The sequence below is a fragment of the Alexandromys fortis genome, unplaced genomic scaffold (assembly GCF_014885135.2).
Source record: "Alexandromys fortis isolate MF-2015 unplaced genomic scaffold, M_Fortis_MF-2015_v1.1 scaffold_4, whole genome shotgun sequence".
Lineage (NCBI taxonomy): Eukaryota > Metazoa > Chordata > Mammalia > Rodentia > Cricetidae > Alexandromys > Alexandromys fortis.
In genome coordinates this window covers 1,922,562-1,933,375 of record NW_026067944.1, presented here as the reverse complement: position 1 = coordinate 1,933,375, position 10,814 = coordinate 1,922,562, and the positions used below count along the sequence as shown (strand labels likewise).

Below are 10,814 nucleotides of genomic sequence, written 5' to 3'. Positions count from 1 at the left end.
TCCAGACAGACGCAGGTTAAGATCCTCCCTGGTAAGCCAGCTCGTGGGCTACACAGAATATTAGAAATGGGTTAGAACAATATGTAAGAGCTAGCCATAAGGAACTGGAACTATCCGGGCCAGGCAGTGTTTGAAAGAATACAGTTTCCGTGTAATTATTTCTGGGCATAAGCTAGCCATGAGGGCGGCCGGGTGCCGGGGACGCAGCCCTGCCACCGCTCCTATTTCAACAGTCAGCAAGAATGTTGTGGCTTCTCGGGGAGCTTTGGGAGACAACAGCAGAAGGAGAAGCAAATACTTGAAAACACTGATTTCCTCTCTGTGGCCTGTGTTCTCATGCTTCAGTACCAAGAACTTTCTGGCTACATATTCCCATGTTATGGTTTGGAAAAAGAGAATAAAGTTATTTTTAAAAAAGACAAATTCAGGTATAGTCATAATCAAATAATTCATGTTTGAGACACATGTCAAATTGTCATAATTCATAAAAATTGAAAACTTTATTAGCAAAGACAAAACACTTTATAACTTTTCTATTAGAGAAGACAAAAGTCAATTGATACAGGAGACGTAGGTAGTTTCAAATATAAACTTTTTCTGCTATGAGAATTAATGCTTCCATTGGTGAGCAGAGTTCAAGGGAGATTTATAAAGAAAATGACTTGATCTATAATTGTAAGGAGATGGGGACTATGGGAATAGTGGCCTACAGAAGCACGCATGGGAGTCTGTCTCTGATGTCACATGCAATATGACGATGACGGCACTGCTGGAAGGGAGACGGATGCTGCAACAGACCCCTCAGAGGTCTCGGCAGGCCGTAGGATTCTTCAGTATGATGCATCCAAAGGGAGCGACCTGCAGCATCAAGCAGATGTGGCATGATTTTGGCTCACGGTTAAAGTATGAAGTCTGGGATCTGTATAAATGTGGACGGTATCAGGGTGAAGCGCATCACAGTAGCGCAGATCCAAAGTGACTGACCAAGCGAAATGGCAACCAATGCTCCCCGAATACCAGGAAGTACTTCCCCCAACAAAGGAAAAAGTGAGAAGCATTTGACCATATAATAAAGTCTTCTGACTTGACTCCTAATTTTCTAGGCCAAAATGGAACGCAGTTTCTTTGATGTGGTTGGAGGGTTACTGTGCATTTATTGCCCGAATTCCCAGTGACGATGAGGATTGATGAGCTTGGGCAAACTCACCTCTGGCCCTCTTCCCACCGCCCTCACTCTGAATGCATGCCTGCGCTCTGCTCTCACTCGTCTTTTCCTCCTTCTGACTGAACTTCCTGATAAATATTCCTATAATAATCACTTCATACAAATTTCCAGTGCACTTTTGTAATGGTTCTTAATCCTAAGACCCAATCATTAAAATGATCATAACATAAATTCTCCAGTAAGAGCAATCTAGTTTACTCATTGTTTAAACGTCTCCTTTCCATCCCCTAGGTCTCTGCACTCCCTAGCTTCCCTCGTCCCCCGCTTTCTGAATCTTTTCCAGCAGTATAAGGTCAGCTGAAATCCGTGGTGAGCTGGCATTCTGCCTGGACACTGCAGTCTGGGTGTTTGTTGTTTCGTTTTTATTCTTTATGTGCGTTACATCTACCCACAGTTTCTTCTCCCTCCACTCTTCCCAGTCCCACATGACCTCCCCTCTTCCCCAGATCCCCCCTCCTCCTCCATTTCCCTTAAAAATAACAACAATAACAACAATAGCAACAAAAACAAAGAGCAGGCCTCTCAGGGACATCATCCAACAGGGCATAACAAATTACTTAAGACTAGGCACAGACCCTCTTATCATCAAGACTAGATGAGGTGAGTCTGTGGGAGGAAAAGAGTGCCAGGAGTAGGCAAAAGAGTCAGAGACACCCCCACTTCCACTGTTAGGAGTCCCACAAAACCCCCAGCTAAGTAGGGTAATGGTGGCACATGCCTTTAATCCCAGCACTTGGGAGGCAGAAAGGGTGAATTCGAGGCCAGCCTTGTCTAAAAGAGCTAGTTTCAGGACAGGCTTCAAAGCTACAGAGAAACCCTGTCTCAAAAACAAACAAAACCCCCAAAACAACAACAAAAAACCCTAAGCTAAACAACCACAGCATGTACACAGAGGACCTAGTTCAGACCCATGCAGGCTCCATGATTGTTACCTCAGTCCCTGGGAGGCCCTATGAGCCCTGCTTAAATGGTCCTGTGGGTTGTGTTCTCATGGTGTCCTTTACCCCTCTGGGTCCTAGAATCACTCTTCTCCCTCTTCTGCGAGGTTCCCCTGGCTCCACCTTGTATTTATCAGTCGCTGGACAATGTCTCTCCGATGACAGCTGGACTACGCACTGATCTGTGAGTATAGCAGAATATCATTAGGAATCATTTCATTGACTTTTGTTTTTATTTTTATTTATTTATTTGTTTTTTTTTGTTTCTGCCCATCATGTTTGGTTTTATCCTGGGTCTCTGGACTGCCCAGACTCTGGTCCCACTCTTGGGCATATACCCAAAGAACACTGTCCCATACTTCCATAAGGACACTTCCTCAACTATGTTTATAGCTGCTTCACTCATAATAGCCAGAAAGCCTCTCAACCAAGGAATGGATAAAGAAAATGTGTTAGGTTTAGACAATGGAGTACTATTCAGCTGTTAAAAGCAATGGCATCGGGAAAATTGCAGGCAAATGCATGAGACTAGAAAAACTCATCCTGAGTGAGGTGACCCAGAGAAACAAACATGGACGTGCTCACTCATCCGTGGATATGAGCTGTAAAGTAAAGGAGAACCATGAAACAAACATGGCGTGTGCTCACTCATCAGTGGATATGAGCTGTAAAGTAAAGGAGAACCATGCTACAATCCACAGAGCCAGAGAGGCTAAGTAACAAAAGGGTCAAAAGGGGAACACTTGGATCTCCCTGGGAAGGGAAAATAGAATAGATTCTGGGGTGTACTGGGGGTGGGTGGGGATGGGAACAGGTGTGGGGTGGCCGGGGATGAAGGGGGAGAGTACTGGGAGAGATGACTGGAATTAGGGAGCTTCTGGGTGGTGTAAAATACTTGTACAGTGGAAACTCCCTGGAATCTACCAGAAATAACTCTAGGGAAGTCTCCTAGTAATAGTGGATACAGAGTCAGAACTGGTCATCTTCTATAACTAGGCAAGGCTTCCAGTGCTAGGATTGGGATATCAACCCACCACAAAACCTACTACCTACAATCTGTCTTGCCTCCAAGATGGGGTCCTGGTGGGGCAAAACTGTGGGAGTGGCCAAACAGTGACTGGTCCACCTTGAGGTCCATGCAGTGAGAGGGAGCCTGCGCCTGGTGCTGCGTGGATCACAGTCTGGGATATTTTACCTTCTTCCCCCCTCCTCCTGTATCTACCTTCTTCCTGCCTAATCAGATCCCCACTTCTCGTTTCTGCATCAGATCACTTGTAACCAACCACTCCCCTCTCTATCGTATCCCTTCAGGCTCCTGCAGTATTGTCCCTTTCACTTTCTTGGTTTCTGCAGTTACTCCAGGTTATGGGCTCAGATCTGAAGACTGAGCCTGGAGCCTCTGCTGAGAGACAGCACGTGATGTCTGTCTGTCTGGAGCTGGGTTACCTCACTGAATATGCTCTGTCCTGGTTGTATCCATTTACCTGCAAAGTTTGTGTTTTCATTTTTCTTTACAGATGATTAATATTCCAAAGTCTTAAAGAATCACACTCTTAACTAGTCTATTTTAAAATACCTCTAACACTTGTAAGCTGGTGTATAAATAAATACATAGTTTTAATGAGATTTCCCCATCTGAGCAGACACGATGATTCCCTCCAAGAGACAAAGACCATTCTAAAAATCCCAACACCGATTTGAGAAACCTTCTTTTGAGTTGTTAGTATGGGCTGTACAAGAGACTCCCCAGACATTCTAGGCTATTGTTACTTCCCTTGGTTGCCCACAGAGGTAGAAGGTGAGTTCCTATCGTTAAAGACACCATGCACTCCAGAGGCTCCTGCGCTGAACTAAGCTGTAAGTCCTCTCCTTGAGGATTCACTTTCATGGTCCAGAAGGCACTGTGCAAGCTTCCAAAATAGGAAAACAGCCAGCAGGTCCTCCCCAGCTATGATGCCTGTGAACCCCAGGAATGACCAACATGGTATGATAACCCTAAGGGGCCAGTAGAGGCACACATACCTTGGTGGTAACCAATAGCTCTATAATAAGACTTAACACTCCTCAACAAGAGAGAAAATCAGGCCTGATGCTAGAAACCTAGCCGATTACCCAGGGCAAGGGAAGTGTGAATCTTAGAGGAGGACCTATAACTGGAACTTTGCTAAACCAGCAGAATCCCTAACTGCATTCTAAATATTTGTGTCTATACCCACAGATAGGTATAGTTTACCCCTCATCAAGAAAACTTTTCTTCTAGCAGACAGAAACCATTATAGAAAGCCACAACCAAACAAAAGTGAGGAATCACGGAGTCCAGGCCCAAATGACACATCTACAACACAACTCCTGCGCCAAAGGCTCAAGTGTCATTGCAGAAGAGGGAGTAAAAAAAGACTATAAGAGCCAGAGGAATAGGAAATTGGCTGAGATTGTGTTTCCTGGGAATGTCAGACGCTACACCCACAAAGTCTCACAAACATGACTGCCCCAATGTGAGCTGAATAAAGATAGCACTGATAAATGTGCTGAGGATTGTGGGGAAAGCCCAGGAGGCCTCAACCCTATACAGAGAGCTACAGGCAGCTGAGGGGTGCAGACAGTGGAGACACAGGTCTTCCTCAGGAAGGAGCACCCTAGGTTGTTAGCCAACACCAGTTGGATATCCAATACCCACGTGCAGTGTTATACATGCTGAGGTGGTTTGTTTATGTATTTAGGATGTGTGTGTGCTTGCATGCATGTGTGTGTGTGTATGTGTGTGTGAATAATTTTTTGTATGTGAGCAATTAATGAAAAAAGATGTCATGAATTTGAAAGGGCAAGGAGGGATGTATGGGAGGGTTTAGATGGAGGGAAGGGAAGGAAGAATGATGTAATTGTAATACCAAAAATAAAAGACATAATACAAATGCTGTCTGTGACACTGGTGTGTTATTTATCATTTTACAGGACACTGGTGATTTTGTCCTCATGTCTGTAGGTTTTACCTCTGCAGAAATGTTTGGTATCTTTTCTACGTGTAGGCTCAGAAACCCTTTCTTGTAAAGGGTCCCAGTGACTAACAAGACATCTGTTTTTGTGAAGAGAGGGAGGTAAGGGGCCACACTACAGGAACAAGCGAAGATTTCTAAGACAAGCAAAGCACTTGTGAGTTAAACGATAATGAAACGATAGCATCAAATATTGAGGAATGTAGTTAAGTCCAGGGAGGGAAATTATTCTCTTAAATGACTACACTGGAGAACAGAAAAATCCTAAAAACCAATGGAGTTTTATTTCTTTCATTTAGTTTTCTTTATTTTATTTTATTAGCAAAATAATTATAAAATAAAACCAAAGAAAGTAGAAAGAATAAGGTGATAAATATAAGAAAATAAAACTAGGAAAGAGAAAACAAGCAAAAGGCTTCTAAAGGGCAAAGTTGCTCTATTTGTAAAAGCCAATAGCGTTATTAAAGTTTGGGGAAAATAATCAGGAAAATGTAGAAAGCTAAACAGCCAGTATCAAAATCAGCTAGAGCGACATCTCCCAGCCAACTGAGAATGCTGCATTCCAGCAACAGCAGCGCCACAGATTTGAAAATTCAGTGAAATGAGTTTCTAGAGAAGTTCAAAATATCTGCAGAAAATCAGGTTTTGCTCTCTACAAACCAAGCTGGTATACTGCTTGCCTCTGTGGGCAACTGCCGCTACAGATTTGAATTCCAGGACTCTTGTCTCAGTTGCTGTAGTTCCTGGCAGACACAGATAACAACCAGACCTAGATTGAGAGCTTACTGGAGCTGTCTCGCTTTGTTGAATCATGAGCTCATGCAGGGTATCTAATAAGAGAAGGAAGACAGCAGACATCAAGGAGTCTGCAGCCCTTCTGGAAACTGCAGTTTGAAGACAACCTTAGGGAGTGTATCTTCTTACTCATGCACATGCATTGGACTGAACAGTTTTGTTTCTCTGAATGTTAGCAGGGATACTGACTCTCTGTTGTTATAGCAACAGTATCCACACACTACAGCAAAAAGAAGGCTGATAGGACAATGACCTAATAGGTGTTCTCAGACACTTACCAGAAGACTTTGCAAAACTATTTAAGGAAATAACGCACAGTAATACTTAGACTGAAGTCTCTATTTTGTTAGTGAAAATAAGAGTTTCATTCCAATAAGAAACCTTACATTCCAATGAGAAAAGAACATAGTTTGGATTGTAGGTCAAGTTTGGGGTGTCTGATGAATGAAGAGAATGATTTCACAGTGAGACATACTTCATGTAGAGGAAAAAAAATATGCCTCGTTTCCCAGAATATTTGCTAGGGAAAGTGGAAGAAAAGGGGAACTACTCCCACAAAATCTGCTGCCTTGCTCTTGGCATTCTATTATCATACCTAAGAGGTGACTTACACCCTTCACAGTTAATGTTAGAATTTTATTTATAATTAACTTTTTGGTGACTCAAGGAATGAAAGAGTGGAAGAGGGAGAGAGAAGGGAAAGGAGAAGAGAAGGGGAGGAGGAGAGAGAGAGAGCGAGAGGCTAAAAATCCTTCCTACTTCGCAACTACTCTAAGTTTTCAATGTGATTTTTCTGTGTCCTTTTATGGTGCTGGGAAGTAGTACTCTACTCCAGTGCTGGAGAGACCCCTTGTCTACTAGCCTACATTTTAAGTTTAAAATTATTGAGATGATCCAAATGTGGAAATTACTTCATCTTGAATTGCCCAAGATTACTCACTGTCTTAGTGCATGAAATACCCTATTGACCCAGAGGCCTAAAGTCAACACTTTGTGTCAGGTGTGCTGCACCTGTAGAGCAGAGCGTAGACTGGGTGTCCCTGCGTCTGTTCTAGGCAAAGCAAATGTGCGTCTCAGAGGACAGAATTGCTCCATCCAATGTCTGTCCCTGTCCCCCACCCCCTTTACTTACTTTAAATTTTCTTTTCTTTGGGGTAAGGAATCACTATGTAGTTCAGGCTGGCCTGGAGCTTCTCCTACCTCTGCCTTCTGGGATTACAAGCTTGGGCCACCATGCTCACCCATATATGTGCACCTGAAATTTTACTAGGTGCTGTAAATTAATCTTTGTGGGCTTTAATTGATTAATAATATCTAGTCCAATATTCTGTGTTCATATATCATTGTCAGTGTGCTTTATAATAAAAAAGTCAGTGTTTTTCAATTTCTTCCTGAGAGAGTCTGAGCATATTTTTGGATGTTTAAAAGTCATTTAAACCAGGAGTGATGCTGTATGTCTTTAATTCCAGCTTTCAGAAGACAGAGGCAGATGGATCTTTCGAGAGAGTTACAAGCCAGTCAAGACTTAACATTGAGACCCTTTCATTTTCTATGAACTATTTATATGAACCATCTGCTTTTGGGGGGTAGATTATTTTTAATTGGTTTGTAGGGTCTCTTTATGTATTTCTAAGAATTATTTTTATTATTTTAATAATGTTATATGTGTTCAACATGGGTTCCAGAAACCAAAGTTGGATCCTTTTTCAATCTCCCAAGCCATTTCTTTAGCCCAGACTCTTCACTTAGTGAGGATACTGTGGTGGTTTGAAAGAAAATGGGCCCCAATGGAAGTGGCACTATTAGGAGGTGTGGCTTTCTTTGAGTAGGTGTGGCTTTGTTGGAGGAAGTGTGTCACGGTGGAGGTGGGCTTTGAGGTCTCATATATGCTCACGCCATGCCCAATGAGACAGACCACTTCCTGTTGCCTGCAAGCCAAAAAGTAGGACACTTGGCATCTTCTCTAGTACCATGTCTGCCTGCTTATGACCATGTCACACCATAATGATAATGGTCTAAACTCTGAAAATATAAGCCACCCCAATTCAATTTTTTTTAATAAGAGTTGCCATAGTCATGGTGTCTCTTCACAACAATAAAAACCCTGAGACATTACCTTAGGCAGTGATAAGTTGAAAAATATTGAAAAACAATATTTTGAAAAATATTGTTCACTGTTTACATTTTGATTTTGTTAATGTATAACCACATGTATTATAATTTTATGCTGTTTAATTAACATTTTTCTCATAGGGTTTCCTCATTTAAGGGTTATAGAAAGCTTCTTGATAGTTTATATTATTTTTGTTATAGGTTCATTTTTTATTTTAATCTTTAATTCATCTTTAATTAATTTTGTTGTAATAGACATGGTTGGTGTTCAATTTGATCCATTTTCAACGATAACTTGGTAACTTCAGCAAATATTGAAAAAGTCATCTTTCCCACCAATGAGGTAGAATTTATAATAAATTAACTCCTGGATTTATTGTAGTCTAATACTAGACTTTCTAAGATTTGTGTGATATTTACTCTTATATTTGATTGCTTTGTGTATACATGAATCTGAATTATGCATAGTAGGCAAAAATATGTCCTTTTATCCAAATCTAAATTTCTAGCACTTACAAACACTTTATATGTATGGCAAAAGAATCTTACAGCTATAGTTAAATTAAAAACTTTGTGTTGGGAATATTTTAAAGATTATTAGGTGGAGAAACATGACTGAATTTTCAGAGAAACCTGGCTTTTTTTTTTTTTTCTTCGAGACAGGGTTTCTCTGTGGTTTTGGAGCCTGTCCTGGAACTTGCTCTGTAGACCAGGCTGGTCTCGAACTCCCAGAAATCCACCTGCCTCTGCCTCCCAAGTGCTGGGATTAAAGGCGTGCACCACCATCGCCCGGCTTGAGAAACCTGGCTTTAAAGATGGAGGCAGGGAGTCGTAAAGACAGTTAAAACAATGACTTCTGGGAGTTACTAAAGAGAGGATGCCTACTCCCCAGCAGAGCACTAGGAAGGGACACAGCCCTACCTACATCTTGGCTGTAGCTCAGTGAGACCCAATTCAGTCTCTGACCTTTAGAAAATAAACTTGCATTGTTTGAATTTGTTGCAGTGGTTTTTGTTAAAAGACCACCCCTTTTAGTAAACTGATAAACGTGTATAAAATAAATAATGTCTTACAATCAGGAGACCCAAAGCATTCCTGTTCCATAGCTTCTTTGTCTTCTGTATTCCCTCTGGCTACTGATTGCTTTAATTATGAATTTTATATTACTTATTTTAATGCTGAGTGGTGCTGGGATTGAACCAAGAGCCTCACAGATACCCTCTACCACCCAGCCACATCCCAGTCTAACACGAACTTTAGAAATCAGTTTTTCTAGTCTGTTAGTGTTCAGGCGTCTGCACTGGCCTGACCTTGGGGTCCCAATAGGGTGCGTCCTCAGCTGCAGCCACTAAGAGCTCCTCTTGTGCACAATCTCTAGGTTCCCCTTTAAAAGGGCCCTGCCCACCTCCTCTCTTTTTCTGTCTTCCCTTCTCTCCCTCCCTCCCTCCCTCCCTCCCTCCCTCCCTCCCTCCCTCCCTCCCCCTTCTCTCCCTCTTTTTTTCCCTCTCCCTCTCCTCTCTCTGTCTTTCTCTCCTCTCTCTCTTTCTCTCTCTCTCTTTCTCTGCCTGTCTCTCCATCCCCGCCCCCTTTCTCTTTTGCTGCTCCTGTCCCCAGAGACCAGTCTCCCCACCTCCTTCCCTCTTTTTACATTCCTTTTCCCCTCCACGTGAACTCTGTTGCATGGCGTCTTTCTCTCTTCCGCCGCATGTTTAAATAAAGAGCAACACTGGTTCCTTGACCAGGAATGTTTCTCCTGGTGCTTCCTTCTGCCTGCAGGCAGTTTGAGGCATGCCAGAATCCTAGAACCCAGTCCACAGCCTTGTTTCTCCTGATCTCTGGGTCCAGAGCTCTCTTGGGCTCAGAGCCCTCAGCCCCAACCCTTTGCATGATGACTCACTGGGTGGCCTGTGCCTTTCTTGGACCCTTGGGTCCTTCAGGCTTTGCCCTAGGCCCCACGCCTTGAGTGGCAGCTCTCTGGGCAGCTTGAGCCTGCCTTTCTTGCTCTCCTAGTTTGGTAAAAAGCCATTGAATTCTATTCTGCCTCACTCGTGGGGAAGAAGCCCACCAAAAATCTGCGCACCTTTGCAACATTCTGCCAGAGATCCTGAGGGGGCATCACCCCTACTCTTCTGCTTTCCCTCCCCAGTAAACCTCACACTAACTCTGTTGGGTGCAGCATGCTCACGGAAAGGTAAACTCATTTCATGCTGGGACCTTACCCATCTGCTCTACTCTCGTACATCTGTTCTTTCCCACCTGCAACAAATCTGCTTCCTCGTTCGCTGGCGGCTTTGCTATCCGTTCAATATTGGCAGTTGAACAATCTCTGGCAGGCTTACCTGCCTCTGACCATGACCTCTTCGTTTCTCAAGCATAGTCCTCTCCCTGCCTTCTGGCTTTTCTGAAGTCCTGGTACTAGGCAACTGTGTATCTCTCTGGCTCAGAGCCCTTGGCTTTGATGAAACACAAAGCAGCTTGTGCTGTCTCGAAATTGACCCTCTCTGAACTCCTGGGATGCTAGGAATTGCAGATCCTTGGGTCTTACTTCTCTGCCTCATTCATGGGAGCTGTGTCATCGCCTATACTTCCTTGTTCCCATTGGAGTGGTTTTTGGAGACACATTGACCATTTCCAATCAGTTATTATTGCAGAACTACAGTTGTTGACCCTAGGGATAGAGGTGTAAGGCCATCAAACATGATGCTGTGGCAATGGGAAAAGGACCAGGTGTCTAGGGAGTCGACTTGGATC

General features: G+C 43.1%; 1 long non-coding RNA gene across 1 annotated transcript; it reads right to left on the bottom strand.

Moving 5' to 3' along the window:
- Positions 1–467: 467 nt before the first annotated feature.
- On the bottom strand, positions 468–10,357 carry LOC126505872 (uncharacterized). The gene is made up of 3 exons (XR_007592991.1): positions 10,283–10,357; positions 2,158–2,345; positions 468–858 (listed from the first exon to the last, which is right to left on the bottom strand). It is a non-coding gene; the product is annotated as an uncharacterized lncRNA (long non-coding RNA).
- Between the last annotated feature and the right edge of the window lie 457 nt (positions 10,358–10,814).